The sequence below is a fragment of the Triticum aestivum genome, chromosome 1B (assembly GCF_018294505.1).
Source record: "Triticum aestivum cultivar Chinese Spring chromosome 1B, IWGSC CS RefSeq v2.1, whole genome shotgun sequence".
Lineage (NCBI taxonomy): Eukaryota > Viridiplantae > Streptophyta > Magnoliopsida > Poales > Poaceae > Triticum > Triticum aestivum.
This window is the reverse complement of record NC_057795.1, coordinates 578,943,160-578,954,883: the sequence shown is the minus strand read 5'-3', so window position 1 is coordinate 578,954,883 and position 11,724 is coordinate 578,943,160. Positions and strand designations below refer to the sequence as shown.

The window sequence follows — 11,724 nt, the reverse complement described above, 5'->3', positions numbered from 1 at the left end:
TGCCTGACGCCCGCCTAGGGTGCATAGTTGCTTCCTTGAGGAGTCTAGTTGGTTGCCTGATGCTCGGCCAGGCGATCGCCGCAGCAAGCAGCGGGGGGCCCTTGGCTACCATCGGAGCCAGAACCCAGAACCAAGACCTGGAAGCAACCTGTCTGAGCGGATGTTGGCGGAGCGCACCTGGCTGAACAACGACCTGCTGGGCTGCCGTCGGCCTCGTCTTGCCCTTCTACACCGTCTACTCCTCCATGTCCATCCTCGACGACGACCAGTCCGGCGCCGGCGGCGTTACGCTCTGAAGTCTGAACATCACGATCTTGCTATCACGCACACATGGGTGAATGCGAGTTGCTGATTATGGTTATGAATTACAATTAGAGGAAAACAGAAGAGGCAGCTAGGTGGCTGTACATGACACAGTAAATCGCTGCAGTAGTTGCACTTTGCTGAGCTGAATAGGCCTCAGAACATGAGCCGTAAGGAACAATCCGTGATTTTCAATGGTCCTGTTGCTTTTTAACAAGGATGTTTGTTTCCCTTCCAACACAATAATTGGGGTGGTGGCGCAGTAGGCTAGCGCGTAGGTCTCATAGCTGAAAACGTGAGCGATCCTGAGGTCGAGAGTTCGAGCCTCTCTCACCCCATATTGAAAAAAGACCTTGTATTGATGAAGCGCTCAGTGGCAACTTGGGTCGCCATATGTACACCTGAATCATCAGGTGAACCGAGCATGTCTGAACTTGGTCTGCTTTTTTCTTTTCTTTTTTTGCTGTTACGTGCCTCCTCCGTCTTGCTGTTTAAGCTCATCCTACTCGCCAGATGATGTGTTTCCCCAGTGAGCAACTACCGCACTGTTTCAGCAAGTCAGCATGTAATCCTCTGTAACTACCGAACTACATGTTCTGTCAAGGGTTGGCGTGCTGCCGTGGTCTATACAACTAGTCCTAGGTAGCCATGGTCTGAACCAATCATGAGTAATATTTGCTCTACCTGAGCTGAGCATCTCCAACTACAAATGATGCATCTGTACATACGAGCGTATACATACGAGTACAGTTGCTCTACCACAATAGAGTGAATTCCACTTTTTACCCCATATTTATACATTTGTGACACTAATTACCCCTTCGAGTGAAAATTCGTCTAGAATACCCCTTTTGAAATCTTTGGACCCTTATTTTTTGATGCGTGTCCATCAGGTAAGGTGTGAGGTGACGCCCTGTATCCAAAAACATGTGGACGACCACAAGGAGTGGAACAGATAGACAAGAGAAGCTTGGACAAGATCGCCAATGATGCCCTCCGATACTTACAGTTTTTTTTACGAATCAATGACGCAACATGCCGATCCTATCGACCATAAACAAACAAAATGTAAAACTGGGGTAAAACTGTGTTAAAAGTCTCCAAAATCTTACATTTCGATAAAAGTTCCGCTAAATAGGGTAATATGTGTCACAAATGTACAACTACAAGGTAAAAAATGGAATTCACTCACCACAATACTAGTGTCACAATGTGTTGCTGCCATAGTAGGCCCTTTTACCTGAACGTGAGGTCGAGTCTCAAACCATGACATTTTTAGTGATGAACCGCTCAGCAAAACTGAATCATAAATAACAAAAATTACAAACGTACAAAGGCAACCATCTATTGTACACAACCACTAGTAGAAAAGAGGGCTTTGGTCCACCCCGGTTTAGCCCATTAGTCCCGATTCAGTCCAGAACCGGGACTAATGGTGGCATTAGTCCCGGTTCATGCACCCAGGGGCCACGTGGGCAATTTGTCCCGGTTCGTTTGGATCTTTTAGTCCTGGTTGGTGCCACGAGCCGGGACTAAAGGGTGCGATGCCCATTAGTACCGGTTCGTGGCACTAACCTTTAGTCCCGGTTCAAGCCACCAACCGGTACTAATGGGGTTTGAGGCATTAGTACTGGTTCATGGCACGAACCGGTACTAAAGGTCACATTTTCAAACTCCACCCCCTGGATTGCCTTTTCAGTTTTAAAAAAAATAAAAGAAAATGATGAAAATGTCAAAAAAATATGAAAAAAATAAGTTTCCCATGTGATATGTGGTCTAGTTGTTGGGAAAATTTGCAAATGTGAATTTTGACTTTATTTGCAAAATCTCTCTAGAATTTAGTAAAATGGGCATAACTTTTGCATACTGACTCGGATGAAAAAGTTTTTTATATGAAAAATCATCTACTCGAAAAGTTACATTCAAATTTAACTGGGGAACCTAGTTAAACGTTTTCAAAATCCTCAAAAACCTAACAGAAAAAAAGTTACAGGGCTTTTAAGATCTAGAGTGGAAAAAATCGAAAAATTTCAAACTATGATCAAACAATGGTCAAATAATGGTCAAACTAATTATTCTAGAATATTAGTGTTACTAAATAATTATTTCAGTTATTTTGAATTTTGGTCAAATCTGGTCAAACTGTGGTCAAATTGTGGTCAAACAATGGTCAAACTAATTATTCAAGAAATATTAGTGTTACTAAATAATTATTGTTTTTTAAAACAATAGTTTCAAACTCAAACAATGAAATATGTCACTTCATGCTCACGCAAAATTCCCGAAGGTTAATAGGATTGACATCTTACTATTGTCAGGAAAACAACAAGTGCAGACTTGGAAACGAGGAAGAATAGAACCCGGAAGTTAAGCGTGCTCAGGCTGGAGTAGTGAGAGGATGAGTGACCGTTCGGGAAGTTGGATGATTAGGAATGAGGAGGGGTGATTAGAGATTAAAGGATAAATTGAGCAGTGATGAGGGGTGGTGATTAGAGATTAGAGGTTAAAATAATTCAGAAATTTGAAAAAAAAAATTTCAAATTTTTTTTTAAAAAGAATCATAAAATTTCCTTTAGTCCCGGTTGGTGTTACGGCCTTACCAACCGGGACTGATGCCCCCTTTTCTACTAGTGAACATGAACAAATATCTTTCGATGCATGACAAATTAGTACTGTGCGCATATGAACTGTTTCATGTCGTGCCAAATCTGTAGCCCATGTCATGCCAAACAAACAAAACTCTACATCCCTTGTTATGTACTCCCTCCGTCCAGAAATACTTGTCATCAGAATGAATAAAAGAGGATGTATCTAGACATATATTAGTTCTAGATACATCTCTTTTTATCCATTTTGATGACAAGTATTTTCGGACGGAGGGAGTACCATTTATGTGACCCTCTCCTAGTATTATGGCCATGCGTTCTGTTGGCTTTTCTTTGATCAACACTTAGAAAACTCTGCAGCCCTTGTTGTGTATCATGCGTGCAATCCTCTGATGTTTTCCTTTTGCGAATATTTGATGTTGTTCTGTTGGCTTTCCCTTGAGAGACATAACTTGGATGTTATGTTTATACATAATGCCAAAGGAATCTATGATGTCAAAGGTGGCAAGTGGCCCCACATTTGATGGACCTAAGAATTGTGATATTCTATCGGTTTAGCTATTTATAAGTTGCCTGGTTTTATTTTCCCTTTTTTTTTCTTTTGCTCCATCACACATTGCTCGTTCAACCGCTCTAGCTGGATTGTTTAATGGATGGAGAGAGAGAGAGAGAGAGAGAGAGAGAGAGAGTTCTAGTGATGGTGGGCATGGTGGCGGCTTTGGATCTGGATCCCCCCAGATCCATCATAGATCCTTCATGTGGATGCTTGGCGGCGCGATGAGGGCTCTGGTGAGGAGATGCAGGATCTTTGCCGGATTACCGGCGGCATACGCCTTCATGGTGAGGCTCCGTACGGTTCCAACCAGCCGCGAGATCGGGATGACGCGACTTTTGGTGAAAATCGCGCTTGACTGTGGTCTTGGCATACGATGACGACGTCTCTGACATCATTTCCTTCTCAAGGCATCATCGTTGCAGGTCACGTCAACTCGATCGGGATGCTCTAGGGAAAAACCTAGATCTGGGTCTACCGAATCAAACGATAACAGTGCCTTCGGTGCCGTTCTCCCTCCTGTGGGCGTTGTTTTGGAGGAAGTGCTGGCTGGAGGGAACAAGAGGAGGAACAATGTTACATCTACCGCAAGGCCGACGACAGATCTCAGCGGCATGGCGCTACCAGTTTCGGCGATGGGCGAGTGTGAATGGATACGTGCAGGATGGTGGCGTTGTCTGGCACCGTGGTGGCGTCGACATCAGCCCTGACAAGGTCGATGTGTCAGTACCAGCTCTGGAGATGGATCGGTGGAAGGTGGCGGCGGCGGCCTCTGAGAGTGCGCCGGACCGGTGTGTGCCCCAGACCCATCAACACGGTTTCGTTGGGGCCTTCGGCTTTTGATGTTCGGCTTTGGTGTGATGTCTGTTTGGTATTCGGCTCGAACAATCGGCACCCCTTCATCAAGTGGATAGGAGTAGCGACAGATGTTGCCAAGATGATGACTTCAGACAACATTATGTATTATTTTATAAGGTCTTTGTGAATAATTAATAAAATGACTGCATGCATCGCCCAGCTGGAGAGGCCGGGGTCATCATCCTCTAAAAAAATGCATCCAAATGCAGCCTTCAAATGATCCAGTTCCAAACTATCAACACTACACTTGGAGCAAATTTATTTTTGTTCAACTTTTTGTGTGTGTGTGTGTCTTTTTTTTGTGCACACGCGCTTATGTGTCCTTGTGTGCATGCATGTGTATACATGTGTGGGTGCCTGGGTGTACGCACACATGTGTATGTGAGGAGCGTGAGATGGAGAGGTGACACCACCGATATGAGGTGTAATTCATCTTTGATGTGTTGAGAGAGGATTATCTTAAACATTGTTGTTGTGCCTTTTTAATGGGATATAGCATGAATGTATACTTGCAGAAAGTTTGCGATCCGTGGAAAATATATTTTTATCTGAAAGTTACAATATTATATGCTTATTCTTATTTTTGCCATGGACACAAAATTATTTTTATTTTCTTTTGATTTCTCGAATATCAGTGCAAGCGGCAATTATTTGATACTCGAATTGCTTTACACTATTCAATTTCTGTGTGTACCTGGTCAGCAGAAAAAAGAATCTGTATAGCTAAAATAAGTAACTAACTGTAGATATTTGCCGGGCAGCTTACAAATGTCCATCCATTAAGATACTAAACTCTCTAGATTTGGATCGTCTTGATGCGCCACTAGAGCCCACCTATAAGGGTGTGTGTTCTTGGTTGAGGGTTCATGTTTTTTTTCTTCTCTTTCCATTCTTTTCATATTTTAATTCCTGAACATTTGTTAAAATTGTGAACATTTAAAAAATCATGAACACTTTTTAAAATTAGTGAATATTTTTAAAGTTTGTGAATATTTTTTAAAGTTGTGAATATTTTTTGAAATCCATGAATTTATTAAAATTCTTGCACATTTAAAAAATTATGGTTGTTTTAATCTGCAACATTTTCAAAATTGCAAGATTTTACAATCCATGAACATCTTTGATTAACAAACTTTTTCAAGATAAAATGATAGTCAACTTTTTATTAGATAGCAACGGAGAGAGGGGAAAATAATGCTAAGCGAGCTAGTGGAACAGGGAGCCAAGCTGAGCGAGCTGGATCTAGTCCGAAGGAGCTCACACATTGATCATCGGCGGACATGCCGAAATATGTTAGGACATCACAACCATGCATTGAACAACTCCATTCTTCTCTCAGAAAAATATACCATCTATAGCAGCACCCCAACATAATATAAGGAAAAAAACATCACCAGAACATAATTAAAATCCAATCCAACCCATATAAAATCAAAATAAAACAACCAACAAAATGTAGTTCTATATATACTATGTGCGTTTCCCTGCATACACGCAAACACTTGCCACTCACAATTGGTTCTCCTGTTGTGAACCATTATTGTAGCTACCCGAGAGCACAGATTTTCAGTAATGGCAACTATCAATGCCATCACCGTGCCCTTCGCTGCCAGAGAATCACCGGTAGCAGGGCTGCCTTAGCTAAGGGTGGCCAGGGCCGGGAGGCTGTGGTGCAGCTGCTCCATGGACCGGAAGAATAAGACATCTTCGTCTCTGGCTCTGGTGGTAGTCAAGTGTGCGTTGCTGCTCGCTGTGAGCACCATGACGGCGACAACAACCCCGATGTTGGGCTTGGCGCTGGCACCGGTGGACGAGTGGATAATGTCGACATAGCAGTTAAGCAATGACCCGCTGGGGTCGATCCGGCTTGTCGCGTTTGGCATCGTCTTGTCCTTCTACGCTGTACACTCCTCCGCCCTCGATGACGACGACAACCAGTCCAACACCGGTGACAGCATGCTCTGAGCATCACCCATGAACCCACCATCTTTATACTCTGCCTTCCTGGTCTGTGACAGCTGTTGAAGTATATTGCACGACTCTCTCCATCAGTTCAAACTTTTAAATGAGTTGACTCAAGCATGAATTCAATATGGTATCAGAGCCAAGGGGTCTTGAGTTCAAGACCCTGCCAATGCAGTATTAAAAAAAGATTCTATGGCCTACATCAATCCCACGTCAAAGGATTAAAATAGTCTAGACGCGAGGGAGAGTGTTGAAATATATTGTCCGACTCTTTCCATCAGTTCGGGCTTTTAAATGAGTTGACTGGAGCATGGATTCAATAACAGCAAGCTATCACCCACGCATGGATAGGTTGTGAAGCTTTCATGGATCAGGAAGACAGAGTAAATATGAAGCAATTATGAATGAGTAAAACTGAAGCGGTAGCAGTTAGCTGCATATGACAGTGTTAAATTGTTGCAGTCTGTTGGAGAAATGGGAGTACCTTCAGATGAGGGAGCATCGCATTGTCATTAGACTAGTATGAAGCACTTGGATGGATGGTTGTATGGTAGCTTGGAACAGATTAGGCACTCTTTGGGTTCTTCTTTAAGAATCCACTATTATAGTTTCAACGGTTGCTCTGAGATGTATCTATCTATTCCTAATATGCCAAGAAAGAGAAGAAAATTAAAACATAATTTTTTTCATGTGCATACATTCTTTGCTAGGTATTCCCTTTGTAAAGAAATATAAGAGTATTTAGATCACTAAAGTATGATCTAAATGCTCTTATATTTCTTTACAAGGAGTATTTAACTGGTGGGATTTGGATAGGCTGCACAATGTATGTGTCTAAATTTGTCGGAATATGTATGTTGAAGGCCTAAGTGTTGTCATCATTTTCAAGTTATTTGTCTGACAAGTACAACAACCTTTATATAGCAGTGAAAACAAGCTACTCCCTCCGATCCATATCAATTGACACTGTTTTTTTTCGAAAAGGGGCTTTACCCCGGCGTCTGCATCAGAAAGATGCATACTGCCATATTATTAATACACAAAAGGTTCAATAGAGGTCACGTAGTCTCATAAAAAGGAACAAAGAGCTCAAAAAGGAGCACGAAAGCACAAAAAGGGATAGCCACAACCAGCATGCAAAAACAGATAGGAAACTAAACACCTATCCTATTACATGACCGCCATCCAAACCGGTTGAAGATAGCCCGAGCTACCGTCTCCCATCGGATAGAACTAGTAACTAAATGCTCCCTGACCTCCGTCGGAGTGAGTAGCGACCACATACAGATGAGTACAGTGGCCCTGAAGATAACCTACAAGAAATGAATATTTGTTGTTCTGTTAAAAACCAAATCGTTTATGCAATTCCAGATTTCCCAGAGTAAAGCACATACTCCTACTCGGATATGTCTCGTTGTTACTACGTCAATCCCATCTAGCCACATCCCAAATAACGTGTTGATGGAATTTAGAGGCGTTACATTAAAAGCTATGTGGATAGACCTCCACAAAATCTTTGCCAAAGGGCAATCAAGAAAGAGGTGTCTAATTGATTCATCACTATCACAAAAACTACATCTTTTAGAGCCCGTCCAGTTGTGCTTTGCCAAATTATCTTTAGTTAAGATGACTTGTTTGTGGACAAACCACATAAACACTTTGATTTTTAAAGGCACTTTGACTTTCCAAACATGTTTCGAACTAGGAATGACACTAGCGTTGATAATATCAAAATACATGGATTTAACTGAAAACTCCCCATTCTTAGTTAGTTTCCAGCGAAGCTGGTCTGGCTGTTGAGAGAGTTGGACATCCATCAATCATCTCACAAGATGAAGCCAAGCTTCCCAACAATTTCCTACTAGCGTCCTCCTGAATTGAATATTAAGAGGATTTGACTGTAATACTGTTGCAACGTAAGCGTCTCTTTCGCTGAACAATATTATAGAGAGAAGGATATTGGATCCCAAGGGGAGCCTCCCCTAGCCATGTATCCTCCCAGAATCTTGTGGAAGTACCATTTCAAACTACGAACTTTTTCCTATGGAAGAAAGTTGATTTCACTCACATGAGTCCCTTCCAGAAAGGCGAATCAGTCAGTCTTACCATCACCCGGGACAAAGTTTTGGACTGTAGGTACTTAGCACGAAGAATCTGTGCCCAAGTGGCGTCCGTCTCTACAGATAACTTATACAGCCATTCGCTAAGAAGACATCTGTTCTTTACCTCTAAATTTTCAATGCCTAGACCCCCCTGGTCATTCGGCCTACAAATGATGTCCCACTTAGCGAGTATGCACTTTCTTTTTAATTCACCGCTCTGCCAGAAGAAGCACGATCGATAAAAGTCTAGCCTTTTCCGTACTCCAACTCGTTCATCAAAAAAGACAACAAAAACATAGGCATACTCATGAGAACCGAATTTATCAGAATCAATCATCCTCCGTATGACATAAGCTTGCCCTTCCAGCAGCTCAATTTTTTCTCAAACCGATCCTCAATGCTCTTCCACTCTTTGTTAGTGAGCTTGCGATGGTGAATTGGTATACCCAAATACGTGAAGGGTAAAGAACCCAATTCACACCCGAACAATTCTTTTTATGCTTGTTGTTCTTCTTTAGCTCTTCCAAAGCAGAACAATTCACTTTTGTGGAAGTTAATATTCAACCCCGATAATTCTCCGAACAAGCATAAAACCAGCTTCATATTTCTAGTTTTAGCCAAATCATGCTCCATAAAGATGATAGTATCATCAGCATACTGTAGGATAGACACTCCCCTGTCAACTAAATGCGGGACGAGGCCACCTACCTGACCATCATCCTTGGCCCTTCCTATTAAGATTGTCAACATATCCACGACAATGTTAAATAGAATCGGCGACATCGGATATCCTTGTCGCAGGTCCTTGTGTATCTGGAAATAATGACCTATGTCATCATTAACCCTGATTCCAACACTCCCTTTTTGCGTGAACGAATCTACCTGGTCTCTCCAGGCCTGATCAGAACCTTTCATACGCGAAGCCTGCTGAAGAAAAGGCCATTTGACCTTGTCATACGCTTTTTCAAAATCCACTTTGAAAACCATCCCGTCAAGTTTTTTCTTGTGGATATCATGGAGTGTTTCATGCAAAACCACAACCCCTTCTTGGATGTTTCTATCCGCCATGAAAGCTGTTTGGGACGGCTGCACCACAGAATGTGCGATCTGTGTAAGCCTATTAGTCCCAACTTTGGTAAAGATTTTAAAGCTAACATTAAGAAGACAGATCGGCCTAAATTGCTCATTCTTCACAACCTCTGTTTTCTTAGGCAGAAGCGTGATAGTGCCAAAGTTCAAGTGAAACAACTGTAGCTGTCCCAAGAAAAGGTCCTGGAACATCGGGAGCAAGTCCCCCTTAATAATTTGCCAGCACTTCTTATAAAACTCCGCCGAAAAACCATCCGATCCTGGAGGTTTATTATTTTTCATTTGGAAAATTTCTTCGAACACCTCTTTCTCCTAAAAAGGGGCTGCCAAAATATCTTTCTCATCAACTGCGAGCTGAGGAACATCCTCAACCCTCGACTCGTCCAAAGAAACAAAATTGTCCTAGGCCCAAACAGCTGTTTGTAGTAATTGGTGATATATGCCTTTAGGTTCTCCTGCCCTAAAATCGTTCCCTCATCGCTCAAGCTGAAAGATTCTCTTCTTTCGGTGCTTGCCATTCGCAATCATGTGGAAGAATTGTGTGTTATCATCTCCTTGGACGATTTTCCGAACTTTAGCTCGCAGAGCCCACTTCAGTTCCTCCTCACAGAGCAGTTCTTTCAATCTTAACTCTCCCTCCACTTTAGTTTCCAGTTCTCAGGTATCTAATATGGAGGACTCCGCTTTTAAATCTAGGGATTGAATAAGAAAAAGAAGCCTTTCCTTCTTAGCCTTATAAATCCCACCTAGATGCTTAGCCCAACCCCGCAAGAATTGTCGTAAATGTCGGATCTTATTTTGCCAACGCTCAACATTCGTTCTCCCCCCTGAATATTTAGCCCATTCTCTTGCTATTAGATCCAGAAACCCTTCTCTTTCGAACCATGCTGATTCAAAAGAAAATGTACTCTTTTTCCCCACGTGCGTTGCCTCACCCGAGTCAACCGACAATGGGGTATGATCGGAGATTGCGCGTGAGAGCGCCTGGACCGTCACAAGGGAAACTTCTGTTCCCACCCGACGCTTGCAAGGACCCGGTCCAGCTTCTCGAAGGTCGGGACTGGTAGTGTGTTAGCCCAAGTGAACTTTCTACCAGAAAGCTCAATCTGTCGAAGGTCTAAGCTTTCAATAATTGTATTAAACATAAACGACCATCTGCCATCAAAGTTATCACTGTTTTTTTGTCCCGTCTACGGATAATGTTAAAATCCCCCCCCCCCCAATTAGAATTGGGAGCTGCTCATTACCACAAATATGGACTAAATCTGCCAAAAAGTCGGGTTTGAGTTCTGGTTGTGCGGCACCATATACCGCCACCAAGGCCCAATTAAACCCATCTACCTTTGACTGAACCCGAAACTTGACCGTAAAATCTCCCATAACCACATTCCTAACTTCCAATGAGTCGCATTTAACCCCAAGTAAGATCCAACCGGATCTTCCTCTTGGAGGTAGACAATGCCAATCAAAGTCAACCCCTCCTGACAGAGGACTAAGGAACGGGGGGGGGGGGGGGGGGGTGGGGGTGAAATTGTCCCTACCAGTTTCGGACAGGGTAATAAAATCCAAATTGTGATCAATAGAAGCATCCGCTAGAAACCTTCTTTTAGCCAAGTCCTTAAGACCTCTGCTATTCCAAAAAATTCCTTTCATATCTCATCATGAATTTTTTTTGGTTGTTCAGATCCTAGCACTTCTATGCACGACCGACACCGGATAAATCCTACGATTCCATTTGCATTTAGGTTTGTTTTGTTCCTCTACCCGGTCCTCACAACTGAGCTCAGTGGAGATATCCACTTGGGAATCAGCAATAATGGAGTCCCTTGGGGAAATATAATAGGCGTCCTCCTCATTCTCAGGAAGAGAGGGTGCCAGATCCGCACAAAAGCTATCAAGCACATTGACCCCCAAAGCATCTACATCAGAATCGTTCATAGGTTTAATAGCCGTTAGGTTTCTAATGATCTCTAAAGCGTGCTCCGCTTCGAGATCCAAGAGATCATTAACTGACTTAGCGACTTCAACGTCATTTCTACCCAGAGAAACACCCAACTGATTTGCCTTATTAATAATCTCATAATTTAAAAAATGCAAGATAGAATTGGAAGTGTTGATTGACATACTAGTAGTGACCTCAATATCACGAAGCTTGGCCGCCTGCATGGCGCACCATAGCTGCATGTCATCAACATCTGGCCGATCTTGTAGACGATAGCTCATCTGTCGACCATCAGAGACCGGGTCC

General features: G+C 42.7%; 1 non-coding gene across 1 annotated transcript; it reads left to right on the top strand.

Annotated features, from left to right (window-relative positions):
* The first annotated feature begins 551 nt into the window (after positions 1-551).
* On the top strand, positions 552-641 carry TRNAM-CAU (transfer RNA methionine (anticodon CAU)). Its single transcript is given in 2 exon segments — positions 552-589; positions 606-641. It is a non-coding gene; the product is annotated as a tRNA-Met (tRNA).
* The last annotated feature ends 11,083 nt before the right edge of the window (positions 642-11,724 follow it).